This window comes from Chionomys nivalis, chromosome 4 (assembly GCF_950005125.1).
Source record: "Chionomys nivalis chromosome 4, mChiNiv1.1, whole genome shotgun sequence".
NCBI lineage: Eukaryota > Metazoa > Chordata > Mammalia > Rodentia > Cricetidae > Chionomys > Chionomys nivalis.
The window spans coordinates 92,501,463-92,515,968 of record NC_080089.1 but is presented as its reverse complement, the minus strand read 5'-3'; the positions used below and the strand labels follow the sequence as shown (position 1 = coordinate 92,515,968).

The 14,506-nt window shown below is 44.3% G+C and overlaps 1 protein-coding gene across 1 annotated transcript in view; it reads left to right on the top strand.

Moving 5' to 3' along the window:
• Window positions 1–2,605: 2,605 nt before the first annotated feature.
• The window catches only part of Pls1 (plastin 1), an 86,322-nt gene continuing 74,421 nt past the window's right edge, over window positions 2,606–14,506 (top strand). Inside the window, exon 1 of the mRNA XM_057768755.1 lies at window positions 2,606–2,673. The gene's annotated coding sequence lies outside the window, so the exon portion shown is untranslated. The remainder of the gene's footprint in view (window positions 2,674–14,506) is intronic.

The window sequence follows — 14,506 nt, the reverse complement described above, 5'->3', positions numbered from 1 at the left end:
TTCATTGGTGATGATAAATATAGTCAGTTGAGCAGACAATTGTTTTCTCCCTTCCTCTTTACCTTCCTCGTTCTTGGGATGCAGCACAGTTTCTTGTTATGTTTCTCCTTATGTTGTCCAAGCTGGTCTTTCACTTGTAATCCTCCTGCCTCAGCTTTTCAAGTAGCTAGGATTATAGGCCCACTTACAATTTAATTTATAATCATGTGCATCTCTAATGACATACCCTGTTATTTTAGATTTGTGAGAAACTTCTGAGAAATACTTGGGTTTTTATATCAACAACTTGGGTCTTGGGGCTAGTTACTTTACAAATGATTAAAAACTAATTATTTTACTTTCCTTTAGAGGGAATGAGATTCTTTTTTTTTTTTTTTTTTTTTTTTTTTTTTTTTTTTTTTTTTGGTTTTTTGAGACAGGGTTTCTCTGTGGCTTTGGAGCCTGTCCTGGAACTAGCTCTTGTAGACCAGGCTGGTCTCGAACTCACAGAGATTCACCTGCCTCTGCCTCCCAAGTGCTGGGATTAAAGGCGTGCGCCACCACCGCCCGGCGGGAATGAGATTCTTTTGCCTTCCCTCCAAATCAAGTGATGTCATATTTAGGTTTTGCATTTTTTATGGACTTACCTTGGTTAATATTTTTACTATAAATAAAGAATATAAGTGTACTTGATTATTTGATTATTATTTTCTTTCCAAATCTATTGGGCAATAATTTTTAGAAAATGAATTTTATGTAAAGTATCCATTTTAGCTTTGGTATTTGCATATATCCATGAAAGTCTTCATTATTATCAATATAGAGAACATTTCTGTGACCCCACAAAAGATTGTCATTATTCTATTGTAATCCTTTCTTTCTCCATCTCTGGCCCAGGCAATTACTGACTTTTTTTTTTTTTTTTTTTGTCATTTTAGGCTCGACTTCACATACACTATGTATTCTCTCTTTGGTTTCTTCAGTTCAGCATTATGTTTTTGAGATTTATCTACTACAGGGAGCTAATGAAGTCCCGAGTGAATGTGTATTTTTTTTGACAGGTTGGCCATGTCAAGGACCCCAATGTCTCAGCCCTCTGGAGGTGGCAAAACCTTCCCCAGGTCACACACAAAGGGATAGAAAAGTCTTCCTGTGGCCCATTTACAAGCATAGATAGTGTGGTTGAGGATGTCACCATAGCTTTCTGCCCCCTCCCTCATGTTTGCTGCCTCCCTGCAGAGACCGCTCTCCTACTGGGATTCCCTAAACCTGCCTCCTTCAGCTACATGCAATAACCCCCAATCCCGTTCAACTGTATATAATAAACACACTTAGCTTCCAGGGTGCTGTGACTTTTTCAATCTGGAGCCCAGATCATCCAATCTCAGCTTCTTTCTGTCCGTGTGTCTCTGTGCGTTTGCCTTTTCCCCATTCCCTCCCGGCAGAGGAGGACATGACAATCTGTACTGAAGCCTTTGACCAGGTCATTCTTTTTCAGTACTAAGTAGTACTCCATTGTGCTGATGTAGCACAGTTGGTTTTCATTCACCTGTTACAAGTCAGTTCCTTCCAGACTTTGACTATTATAGAACACTGCACTACTAAGTCCTTGTGTGATCATTTATTTTTATTTCTCTTTGATAATAGCTAAGAATGAAATGGCTGGGTGGCTTGGTCAAGTTGTACGTACATGTCTAGTTTAAGTAAATTCTTTGTGAGAACACGATTCCTCTTGTAGATCTAAGCTCAGATAAAAACGTTAAGTTTATGAGACTTTAGGTTATGAGTTTTTCTAGGCAGAGAAAAATCCTTTTCTCACTCCCCTTTGGTCCACTTCCACATTTATTTACTCATCCACTTCTTTTGGACAATTTCAATCACCTCAAGCTTTATTCCTACCGGCCTGATCGCCACCTTTTTGTGTATCAGTTCTAGACTAGATGCTAAGGGGCACATAGGGCCTTAGATCAAAGGGCAGCAAAGGGATGACATGGTACCCTGCACAGCGATGGATTATGCTACCAGCCAAGTATACAAGAACTCTTGAAGCTGCATTCCATTTGCTCGACTCACATGCTCTAGAAAAAGATCGCACCTTTGTTTGAGTATGGGCTTTGGTTATTTATTTCAAATAGGTGTGACCATTAAATGAAGAGGAAGGATTATCTGAATTCTCCAAAGGGGAAAAGGAAGAAATTTTTTTTACTGCGGTTTTCAAAAGTGGTACGCACACGAGTGGCACCAGCTTCCTGAGAGCACATTAGAAACCCGCAGACACACTGAAAACTCTGGGTTTGAGAGCTGTTAGAATAAAGCCTCTAGGTGATCCCAATGACCCCTTGTTTGAGAACCACCGTGCTAAACTCACTGCAGGGGTGCAGATAGTCGTAATTGGGCTGGTAAAGTGTGGGGAGCAGGGACGACGCCCCTGCAGCGCCTGACCACCTCTCCTAATCCTCCCCTGCTCCAGCAAGTCTCCATTCACCTGAACGCAAAGGTCTGGCGGCCTCTCCCTTGGGTGCAGCAACTAAAACCCGGCAAGTGGATTCCAAGCGTGCGGGCGGGGGTGCGGGCCGAGCACGCGCAGTGACGCGAGCGCGGCGGCTAAGAGGCGGGCGGGCAAGAGGTAGCCGCAGCGCAGGGGACGAGCGGGCGCCGGGATCGCGGGCAAGAGCTGCCGGACGACCTCCGCAGGTACCGGGTGCCCGGCTGCGCACGCGGGTGAAGGGCGGGAGAGGGAAGTGGTGCAGGAAAGCCGTGCTTGGCTTAACGGCGACCGGCGTGTGGCTCAGTTCCTCGCCCCGGGCGTCTCCTTCACCTGCGGGCGCGCTCCTGCCCTGAGGGGGAGTCTGGCGCTCAGGTGTGAAGTCACTCCGGTGTGTAGCTGCTTAAACCACTGCCCGGGAAGCGCATCGTGATACCCGGCATCTTGGAAGGGAGGGGTACCAAGTTTTCTGGTTTAAACTTTGCCTGGCTGTTTAACGAGGCTTTCTGAACTATTGTGTAGCTCTTAAATTGTATGAGTGGCTCTGTCTGACTCTGGTGCACGGGCTCAAATAGGAGCAGAATGAAATTGCATCCGTGTTTGTTGGTTTTGGTGCCTTTCCTGGAGCTCTAGGGCTTCTGGATGCATCATAAGAAGTGTTAGCCTTTAGTGAAAAAGTCAGTGCCAAGAATTTTGTCCGGTTCAGCGAGCTGCATTGTCAAGTACATACTTTACAAATAACAAAACAAAACAAAACACAAAAACCTGTTTTCAGCATTATTTCCCCGGGTTCCAGGCTTTAGTGGGTAATATTGAAAAGAAGGAAATTAACCCTTCTGGTTATTTACACTTCATGGCATATACGGACATGTATTTTACCTTAAAGCTGTGTGTGTATGGTGCCAGTGCTGAATGGACACATTTATTGGAGGACTCTAAAATCATAACCGGAATCTCAAGATGAGTGCAGAGACCGATGTTTTGATCCCTGAAAGGTGAAGCAAGGGCGTTTAATTACACCCCCCTCTTGTAATCAATTCCTCTTTAAACTTAGTTCATTAGTGAAATTCTATAGGAAAGTATTAAATTTGTGATGTGGGAGGCACATAATTGAAGTAAGTTTAGGAAACAGTTGAAGTTGAGGAAGAAAAAACTAGAAAGAGAAGTTGGTTGCAGGAGCGCCCCCCCCCCCATTTTCCTGCCATGATGAATGTTTTAATGGGAGAAATAATATACAGTTGGTCTAGTTTGGTACTGAGGGACCTTTGAGGTCAGCCAGTTCAACTGCTTCAGTTTACAAATGAGAAAGCTGAGACCGGGGAGGTTAGGTGACTCGCCGTGCCACGCCTGCCCAAGCCCCTCCGGGCAAAGCTGGGCCAGAGAACCTGGTCTTCTGATTTCAGGTATCTTTTTACTGGGCCTCTCTGATCCTCTCCTCACTGTTGGCTAAATGATTGAGCTTGCTTTCTCTTCCATCTTCTCCCGTGCAGTCTGATTGAGGCAGGAAGTTGGTTGTTTCTGCTGGGCTCCTGCCTCACGTACTCCTGCAGAAGGAGCCACCTGACTCAAGCCTCACGTACACGGGTTTGCTGCCCTTTCTTTGCCTGTTTGCTTCCCTCCCTGTTTGAACTCATTGCTCATGCATAGGTCGTTCTCTGTGATCTTCCCAAACACACAGTATTTTATGACTTCTGTCTGTGCTGCTCTTCTCCCTTTTGGGTACAGCTTTTCGAATTTTATTTTCGAACATGTTCCTATTATCTGACCCGAAAGTTGTTAGGTGCGTAAACTCCGGAAAGTGCAGGACTTAAAGATCACACCCAGGACTAAGTTCAGACTCTTTCCAGCTGCTGTTTGTGAGAGGCGGGACACTTGAGGGGATTTGGTGGGCTGTTCTGTGATACAAGAGGGCACCTTAGGGCTGTTCAAGAGATCAGTCAAGATAGAGAACAAGTTGGAATGATTTATGAATCCAGAAACCACAGATTAGTTGGGAGTGCTGGAGATGGGGTGAAAACCACAGAAGAGGAGTGTTCTTTCTTTAGGGCTTGGATTAACCATAAACACAGAGTGGAGAACACAGATTTAAGAAATGGCAGGGCTGGAGAGAAGGCACAGTAGTTAAGAGCTCTGGCTGCTCTTCCGGAGGACCTTAGTTTGATTCCCAGAACCTATGTGTTGGCTCGCAAACATCTGTAACTCCAATTCCAGAGGACACAATGACTTCTTTTCACCTCCTCTGTCACCCAGCATGTACCCAGTGCACAGACATACATGCAGTTGAAACACTCATACACATAAAATAAATACTTTTTGAAAAAATCATGTAAAGGGCCACATGTGATGCCTGCCTGTAAAATTCCCAGTACCCAGTAGGCAGAGCAGAAAGATCTGTTTCAAAGCCAAAAAAAAAAAAAAAAAAAAAAGCAAACAAAAAGAAATTATGTATGGTAAAGATGTGGTTAAAAAATAAGATAGGGAGAAGGGAGAGGTGTTGAAAATTGCTCTTTCAGTTTTGGGGTGTTGGTAGTGTTTATAATAGTGGGTTTATAATATCTTTTTAAAATCTTACAAGCCCTTCTCCTCGGAACATTGTTTCTTTCCTGTGTCTTACTGTTGTCGTCATTCTTCTCACTCCAGAAGATGACCTCTGAGGGACAGTCCTCAATCCAGAAGATGACCTCTGAGGGACGGTCCCTTTAGAGTTTGTCCTCACCATGACGACACTGCTCTGCATCAGATACTCAACAGCATTGTACGGATAAATAAAGTGTGTTTTGCCATGAGGAAAGCGGGTAGTTCGGATGATAAACTGCACAAGAGTACTTTGTCTAGCCCCTGACCTCAGTGTACAAAGAAGGAATTCTTTGGGTCATTGGGAGAAATGAGAGACGCAGAATCACTGGCCAATTCCTGATCAGATGCATGGATTGTGAGTTGGGGCGGAGTTGTTGGGTGAGGTTGGGGACCGAGAAGTTTGTACATGAGGAAGGTGAACAAGTCTAGAAAGGCTATTGCTGCTAGCTTAGTTTACTTAAGGCGAAAGAAAAGCGGGTTATCCCAGAGTCTTTGGACAGTGGGGTCTTCTCCTCTTAGGATACTCCATTGTGCCAGACCATGCTCTCAAAGGGGCATACCGGGATGGTCCTTTTGACCCAGCAATATGGGGCAGGATGAGAGACATGGAAAAGGTGAGCTCAGACTCTCCCTAGAAAAATAAGACAGAAGGCAATGATTCGAAACCTGAATTCTAGTTGAAGTGTTTGGAATGCACTTGTTGCCTTGGGACAGATGTTGCAAATGGCTATTTTGCAAATCAAAACACAGTCTATTGAGCTGCACACAACACTGAGGAAACATTGTTCCCTTGACATTCATGGTATGATAGGTCACCTTCATTTTTGACAGGTAGTGAGAGCTGTTTTTATAAAAATGGCAAAGAGAGAGACAACTGCTGAGGGACAGGCCAAAGGAGCTTTTGGTGGTTAGCAGCAGGTAAAGGACGGGTTGGCCTGGTCAGCAGAGGTTCTCAGGCAGATGCGATGGGCCAGGTGACGTGGTGTGCATGAAGTTTAGGGTTTGATCCCATCACTCCATAAACCGGGTGTGGTGCTACAACCCTGTAATCCTAGCACTCAGGAAGTAGAGGCCAGTTTTGGCAAAACCTATTGGGGGTAGGGATAGGGAGGAGAAACTCTTTAATTCTTTTTTCTCTCAAGGCAGGGTTTCTCTGTGTAACAGCCCGAGCTGTCCCGGAACTCACTGTGTAGACCAGGCTAGCCTCGAACTCACAGAGACAGGTCCTCCTGCCTCTGCCTCCCAAGAGCTGGGATTAAAGACGTGTGCCACCATCACTTGCCTAAGAAGCTTTTTAACTTTTAAAGAAACTATATTAGAGCTGGACCATGGTGCCACACACCTTTAGTCCCAGCACTCGGGGGCAGAGTCAGGTGAATCTCTTTGAGTTCGAGGCCAGCCTGATCTACTGAGTGAGTTCTGGATCAGCCAGGGCTACACAGAGAAACCCTGAATCAAAAACAAAACAAAACAAAAAACCCTATTAGATAAATGACAAATCATTCAGTATGTTTGAGTTGATGTTCCATGTATTTAAACATGCCCAAATAGTAAATATAATTTTACATATAAGTTAAAATTTACCATAGCCTTGTTTAAGATGTAAGACTGTATTATGTATTCTCTCAGGATAATAGTAATACTGTATTAGTATTTAGTTTTAATGTGTTTTCTAAACACCAGACATTTAACCTTTACAAAGCGTCCTAGGAGGTAGATGCAGTTATTACCCTCATTTTACTTACGAGAAAACCGAAACTTAGAGTGTTAACAATTATCTGTGTGAGGCCACACGGTCAACATGTGACTAAGCTGAGATTTGACCCCAGGATGGCCTGCCTTCAGGCCCCGAGAGCTCAAACAATCAAATGTCTCTATCTGTGGGCACTGTTAACAGGGGCTTAGAGTGGCCAAAGGCCACTGCTTTTGATATTCCATTAGCAGGACTTTAGTTTGATGAGGCGAGCAATAGTAATGGATCTTTTTGCTATTTGTTTTTGCTCCACTTAGTTTTTTATCACTTTTGCTTTGAAGCCTTCCTAGAGACAGGAGACAGCAGTCTTTTTTTTTCTGGATAGAACACTAGAAGAGTTTCTGATTGGTCCTGCCTTTCTTTTGGGTAGTGCAGGGTGAGGGTGGTGATCCCTACAGTTCCTCTGGAGTTGCAGATAAGACATGCATCTGTGGAGGAACATAGCAACTTTGGGTGGCCAGGTTTTGTAAGGATTTTTCTCTCCTAACAATCCTTTTCTTGAAACTTCTGAATTCTGTGCGGGCCTTGGTTTCAGGCCTGAGGATTGTGTTCATAAACCTGTAGGGAGACTCCTTTTGTGAAGAGGGTCTCTGTGCATCCCCAAGATTGGAGGGTTAGAAAGATGGCTGAGAGGTTCAGGGCACTGGCTGCTCTTCTAGAGGACCCTGGTTCCACTCCCAGAACCCATATAGCAGCTCACACCTATCTGTAACTCCAGTTCTAGGGTATCTAATGCCTTCTTCTGGCCTCCTCTGGCACCAGGCATGCAACTCAAGTGGTACACAGACCAGAGATATATGGAAAGAGAGAGAGGGGGAAAGAAGAAGAAGAAGAAGAAGAAGAAGGAGGAGGAGGAGGAGGAGGAGGAGGAGGAGGAGGAGGAGGAGGAGGAGAGAGAGAGAGAGAGAGAGAGAGAGAGAGAGAGAGAGAGAGAAGTGAGAGAGAGAATTGAAATTGGAGAGTGCTGAGTCAGTAGTTGGGGTGGGCAGGGATAGCTCAGGGAGGGACGGTGTCAGTTGTTCAGGGAAAAGGTAACTTCTGGCTTCTGTTGTGAGGGCTAAGATTTGACCACAGGTGCTCTACTGAGTTGCCTGGGAGGATATGGGTTCTGAGAATCTTGAAATGAAGGCAGATTGGAATTCCCCAGAGTTCTGGGTGTTTCCTGAGCATTTAATCTGGGTCTGAAGAGGGCCCAGTGACATCTGGCCTCCACCTCTTATTGTTTTAACATCCAAAGGCTCATATATCCTACGGTTTGGAATTATCATTTTACTATGGGTGATGCTAAAAACTGTAGAAAGAGAAAGAGGTCTTTGTGCTACACCCATGTTTATTGGTTATAAAATGATTGTATAATGCCAGATGCTGGGAACTTTGCTACTGTATAAGGTCACATGGGATGTGAGGCTGGGTCAACTTTGATCATCCTATTTCTCTTCATTATTCCCATGACTGGAAGAGCCTGTTTGGTGTGTGTGCATGGCATCTGTAAAAGCCAATTGTTTTTTATGATTTTCTATTTTATTCTTTTCTTTGGTAAATTGTGTCTTAATAATAATAATACCGTGGGCACAGAACTGGTGAAGAGTTAATTGGCAGGATGTTTTCCCTCTTAAAACATTCATTTTATTGGAAAATGTTTTTGGAGAGATCTGGATAGCTTTGTTCATAAGGTCTAGTTATGAAGAAGTTTTTCTGTTTGTTTTGGTTTTTGGTTTTTCAATACAGGATTTCTCTGTAGCTTTGGAATCTGTCCTGGAACTTGCTCTTATAGACCAGGCTGGCCTCGAACTCACAGAGATCCTCCTGCCTCTGCCTCCCGAGTGCTGGGATTAAAGGCCTGCGCCACCACCACTATCCGGCTCGAAGATTTTATCTTTTATAGTAAAGTGATAAGCTGATTTTCTTTTTACACCAGTGCTGGGTGTGAACCCAGGGCCTTGTGCTTGCTGTGTACATTTCTACCACTGAGCTAAATTCCAGCCGCATGAACAGGGTTTTGTTGTTGTGCTGAGTTTTAGAGCAATTCAGTTGTAAGAAAAAACACAAGAGCCGGGCGGTGGTGGCGCACGCCTTTAATCCCAGCACTTGGGAGGCAGAGGCAGGCGGATCTCTGTGAGTTCGAGACCAGCCTGATCTACAAGAGCTAGTTCCAGGACGGGCTCCAAAACCACAGAGAAACCCTGTCTCGAAAAACCAAAAAAAAAAAAAAAAAAAAAAAAAAAAGAAAAAACACAAGAATATTTGGATTACTACTCATTATATGGGCATGTTCTCTTTAAAAGATCCAAGATGGGGCCATTGAGATGGCTTAGTAGGTAAAGGTGCTTGCTGTTAAGCCTCACTACCTGAGTTCAAATCCTCAGAAAGCATGGGGTAGAAGAAGAAAACTGACTACTGAAAGTTGTCTGAGAGAGAGAGAGAGAGAGAGAGAGAGAGAGAGAGAGAGAGAGATATCCAATCTAATCATGAAGAAATCATGAGGAACCACAGCATTTTTGATGTTAGAGGAGGCAGATGTTTTAATAATGTAGTAAGTGTGTATGTTGAGGGTGGGAACTTCTTTATGACAAAAAGCCAAAGGTTTACCTACAACACTAGAGGACACCAGTTTTATTATGTTGTTGGGAAAAACTTAAGTTGTTGAAAGATGCAGATGTAGAAAATACGTTTTTGTTTTTAACAAAAATGATAGTGCCTGGGGATATAGCTCCCTTCCTGAGTGCTTGCTTGCTTTGCACTCTCGGAGCCTTGAATTTGATCCTCATCCTCATCGTTGTATAAATTGGGTGTGGTGCTGCTGGCCTGAAAACCCAGCACTGAGGAGAAAGAGGTTCAAGAATCACAACCCCAGCATTCTTGGCTGCACAGCACATCTAACTGAAAGAGGCTAGCCTGAGCTACTACATGAGACCTTGGTTCAGAAACAGTAACAAAACCAGTAAGGGGCAGTACAAAAGTTCCTTCAACCTTTCGGAACCAAGAAGTAAAGGATTTTAGGAGTATTGCCAAAATAGAGTGTGGATTAGATTTGAGGCATCATCGTAGCTTTTCATGTATCGGTATCTTCTCATCTGTCCCTGCCTCTCCCCTTAGTGTGCTTTTGGCCCTCTGTACGCGGGTAAGTCTACACTCACAGATCCCAGTGGTAAGAGGCAGAGTGGATGCACTGCAGTGTAGGACCTAACACCAGTCCTAATGAGGCAGTCTGAATGCCCCGGAAGGTATAGGCAGCATTCACATACTCTTCCTAGGTCCAGAGCTGATTCCTTTACAGCAAATGCCCAACAACGCGAGTCGGCGCTCTGCATTCACTTCTCTTTGTCTCCGTAAATTTAGCTATCTTCTATAGTTATATTGATTCCTTTTTTCCTCCAATATTTTTTGTCCTTGATGATAAATATATACTTACTGTGTAGTGTTTATAGATGAAAATCAATGCAAACTAGAGTTTTGAGGTTTGATAAATGAGTCTGCTGCGTGTCTTAATGCTGCTCATCAATAATTTGGTGGAAATACAATATCAAGTTAGTATATAATTGAATCCGTAGCCTGATATCAAGTTAGTGTTTATAACCTTTGTGAACAGACCAGAAATTCTCAGGTTCTGGCACTTTTCCATTGGAGAGCTCGCTCAGATTTTTTTTTTTTTTTTATCTTGCAAAGGCCCTATTTTCTACCTCTTTCCTTAGGTTTAGTTTACTGTGACACCCATTTGGTCCAGGGCATATTTTTAAAGAGTGGCCCAGTTCTTACAGAGTTTTATTATCGGGTCAGTGTGGTGCCAGGCGTGAAAAGGGCTCATAAAATCCCAGTGATGTGTTTCAGCAGTGGTTGTCATACAAGCAAATTAATATCGGAAAGAAAACAGTAATGGCGATTTTCTTTATACTCCCCTGAGTGTTTGTGTGTGTCTGTGTGAGGACGGACGGGGGATGGGAGAAGACACAACCACACCACGAGACCAGGAAGGTAAAGCGTAGACAAAGGGGGCAGGAAACCAAAATTATATAGGGAAGGCAACTGGGGGAGGGAAGGCTAGCCCAATATGTAGGCTGGCGAAGTTTAGGGTAGGGGGCAGGGTATGCCAGCCAAACCCTGAAGTAGGTAGGGACTGAGGGATGCTGGGAGAACCTGGCAGCCAGGTTCACTTTGATATGTTAAATAGGCACCTTAGCCCCCTGTCCCAGGTTTGAGACCTAACAGTGAGCAATTTTGGAACTAGATCTCTGCATTTTCATGGTGGAAATGGGTCATGTTTATTTTCTAATTTTAGTACATCTCCTAATGGCTTTAGGGTACACACTCAGAAGAGAAGTTGTTCCAGGAGCCTTAGAGGACTTGGGATGAACCCCTTTCTAAAGGAATCCACTTGTGGTTCTGGGTGGGGACATGGTGCTGATCTGCTCAAAAGTTGAACATCAAATACTGCTGTCTCCTCTCTTACGAGGTAATCCAGGCTGTGCATCCTTTAATTCCAGCACTCAGGGTGCAGAGGCAAGATGAATCTCTCTTGAGTCTGAGGCCAGCCCAGTTGACATATTAAAGTCCAGGCCAGCAGAGTTAATCCAGCAGCGCCTGTCAGTCACCCAACCAAGAGACCACCCACCCACCTGCCCACCCCTAAGGCAGGCAGTCTTCTGAGCAGATGAGAGGCTGAGTATCCCCTTAATAAGGTAACATACTTTTCCTTTCCAGAAGCCCCACCCTTCATGTAGTCAGGTACAGATCCACTGCCCTGGGTCTCTGTGACGTGTGTCTGCATTTTGAAACCATACTTTGTGGGTAGCAATACAGCTTACTCATTAAATAGCAGACTATATTGATTTGATATAGTTTTAAACAGAAGGGGAAAAAGGGCACAGTTTCAGGTTACTAACCCCTTATCTACTTTTCTGCATCCTCACTGCCTCTGTCATCTCTTTCTGTCATCTGCCAGTCAAAGCTTAAGCACATTCCCCGGGCACTGTGATATCCCACAATGGCGTCTCTGGGCTTCCATGTAGAAACTACAGACCTGCCACACCTTGGTTAGCTTTGGCAGCTCTAGAACAGTGGGGCAGGACCCTAGGACTCTTGATTCAAGTCAGAGTGGAGCCTGGCGCTTTGCAGCTCCTGTGTGCTGACCTGGGAACACTTGACTACGGCTGCTTTTGAGGATCAGGGAATGCCTTAGGCCTCCTGGGCTGGCTCTCTCTTTCCTGAAGTTGGAGTCTTGGATCTCTGAGCCCTTTCCTGTTTCCCAGTGTGAAGAGAAGGGGAAGGGTTTTCCTTGATGGTCACTACTGTGTTTTTAGAACATGCCTTGGGTATAATTTTTAGAACTTTTTTCTCCATAAACTGTACATTTTTGTTTATATGCTTGCCATGTTCATTCCTTTGCACTACTGACCGGGGTAAACGCGGGGAACAATGCTGTTAGTTACCTACAGAATGCTATCCAAGTCTTCAGTTTTCCTTTGCCATGGTGAACGAACACTTCTGAAGAGAAGCTGCACCTGTCCGTCAATGAAAACTCCTGAAAGGAAGCTGTGTCTGCCTTAACTGACTGGCTGATTAGGATCTCGGTTCTGTGGAGAGACGGAATGTTGCAGGCCCACGGGCTAGTTATCTTATCTCAGACTAAATTCTCAACCTCAGGAACAGTACTACTTGATTGTCCCCCTGTGCTGGAACTTGTGACATCTTGTGACATAGGGGGAAAGAACCTTTTAGAATCTATTGACTTAGCGGGCAACTGACTTTCACCAGTCCAAAAGCTAAGAAGCCATCAGATAGCACTTAAGCCTATAGGAAAGCTTCCCCCGTCCTGTACCCGCCTGCCTCTTTGGTTTGCCTGCCAAGTGTTTTCAGCTTGCCTTGATTTATGACTTCTCTGTTCTGTGAAACTGTAAAAGCTTTGGGAAACTCCTTCCACATAGGAACATGGAATTGGGGGCAACCTAAATCTGTGTTCCTGGGACATGGTTACTCAAATGGCTCCAGAGTTAGCCATTTCTTACTTCCTTTTAGAGGAGAGCTGTGGTTTCTGCGCTAACAGCAGCATCCGTGAGCCATTATTCTAAATTCAGCCTCACTGGAGTTCTTAGGACATGGGAAGGACGGCTTCTGCCACAGTCCTGAGGGAGTCCTTCCTCTCTGCTGATGCTTATTTCTGTAGAGAAAGCAGTAGAGGAAGGGATTCTTATTGTTGTAGTCCCACGAATTGAACCCAGGTTATTATCTGCTAGGCAGTTGTTCTACCCCTGTAGCCTCAATGAGGAGTGGGCATTTAATGTAGACATTAAAGGGTATTTAGGTGCTCACCATCTGGTGAGTGGTTGGCAGGGGAGCGTAATTGTTTTCTCTTGCTTTAATAAAATACCCACATCTGAGTACTTGATAAGGAAAGGTGTTTATTGCCCTCACATCTTAATAAGCTGAGTGTTGGAGATTTTGCAGCCTTTGCTGACAGCCTCTTAGACTTCGTGAGAACATTTGAGAATTGGTTATATGCCGAAGAAGGACCTGATGTAGGAGTGCCTCTTTTTTGTAATAACCCACTTGAGAGAACCGATTGATGCTGAGAACGCATTTATCTTATTCCGGAAGGAGTACCTGCATACCATTATTATCTTGGACTAAGCACCATCTGGTAAATGTTCTAACCACAATGTAGCCTCATTGGAGAACAAGCTTCCGGCCCATGACCTTTTGGGCAACACACTCAAACCATATTTGAATCATATCAGGGAGTAGTAATGAGGAGAGAATGTCAAAGGGCAGCTGAACCTTAGATTGGTGGTAGGATAGAAAAGGGTAGGCTCCGCCCATGGCAAGATCTCTAGTGCCAGAAGTTGTTGGGAGTACCAGGTTGTAGACAGACATTATTCTGTAGCTTGTATTGAGTCATAGGCTCATCCCAGGCTTACCAGATTGGAGGTTCCTCCATGCCCGTAAGTATTTAGTAGGAAGTACCCTAGGTCTTAAAGTGCACTCACGTGTGGATATGCCATTTGAAATAGCTCCTAAAATGCTGCTGCTTCTGCTTCTAATTTTAATGTGTATACAAAGTGCTTATATACATTATTTATTACTAGATGTTTCTAAGAATTTAATAATATGTACACTAGTAAGAAGACAACAAGCTACAATTCCAAAAGACACATTTGTGTGTGTTTTCTGTCTATCAAGATATATTTTATTGTGGTACTGGCAAGATGGCTGAGTGGGTAAAAGAGCTTGCTACACAAGCCTGACAACCTGAGTTTGATCCCCAGAACCCACAGTGGAAGGAGAGAACCAACTCCTGAAAGTTGACCCCTGTCTCCACACATGCCATATCACACCCACACTTCACACACATCACACACACACATACACACACACACTAATAAACTCTACTCAAATGTAATATACTATTGAGCTTATCCTTCTCTTTGGTGAAGGGAATTAGTACAGTGCCTCCCTGATGAGCCGAAGGAGGTGAATGACCTCAGCAATACGGTCCAGCCTTAGGCTACTACTGACCTCTGCTGATACCCAAGGAACTGATCTAGAATCAGCATGAAATGGTGTGTGGTTGAGTTCCACCCTACAGTGTGAGCCTTTTGTCCAGAACACCCCACTCTGTATGCTACCCTTCCTTTGCTACTGAGTAGTCACCTTGGCTGTGAGATTGATTGTTGTAGTATTTCAGTACCGTGTTCATAATCTTCTGAATGGTATTCAGT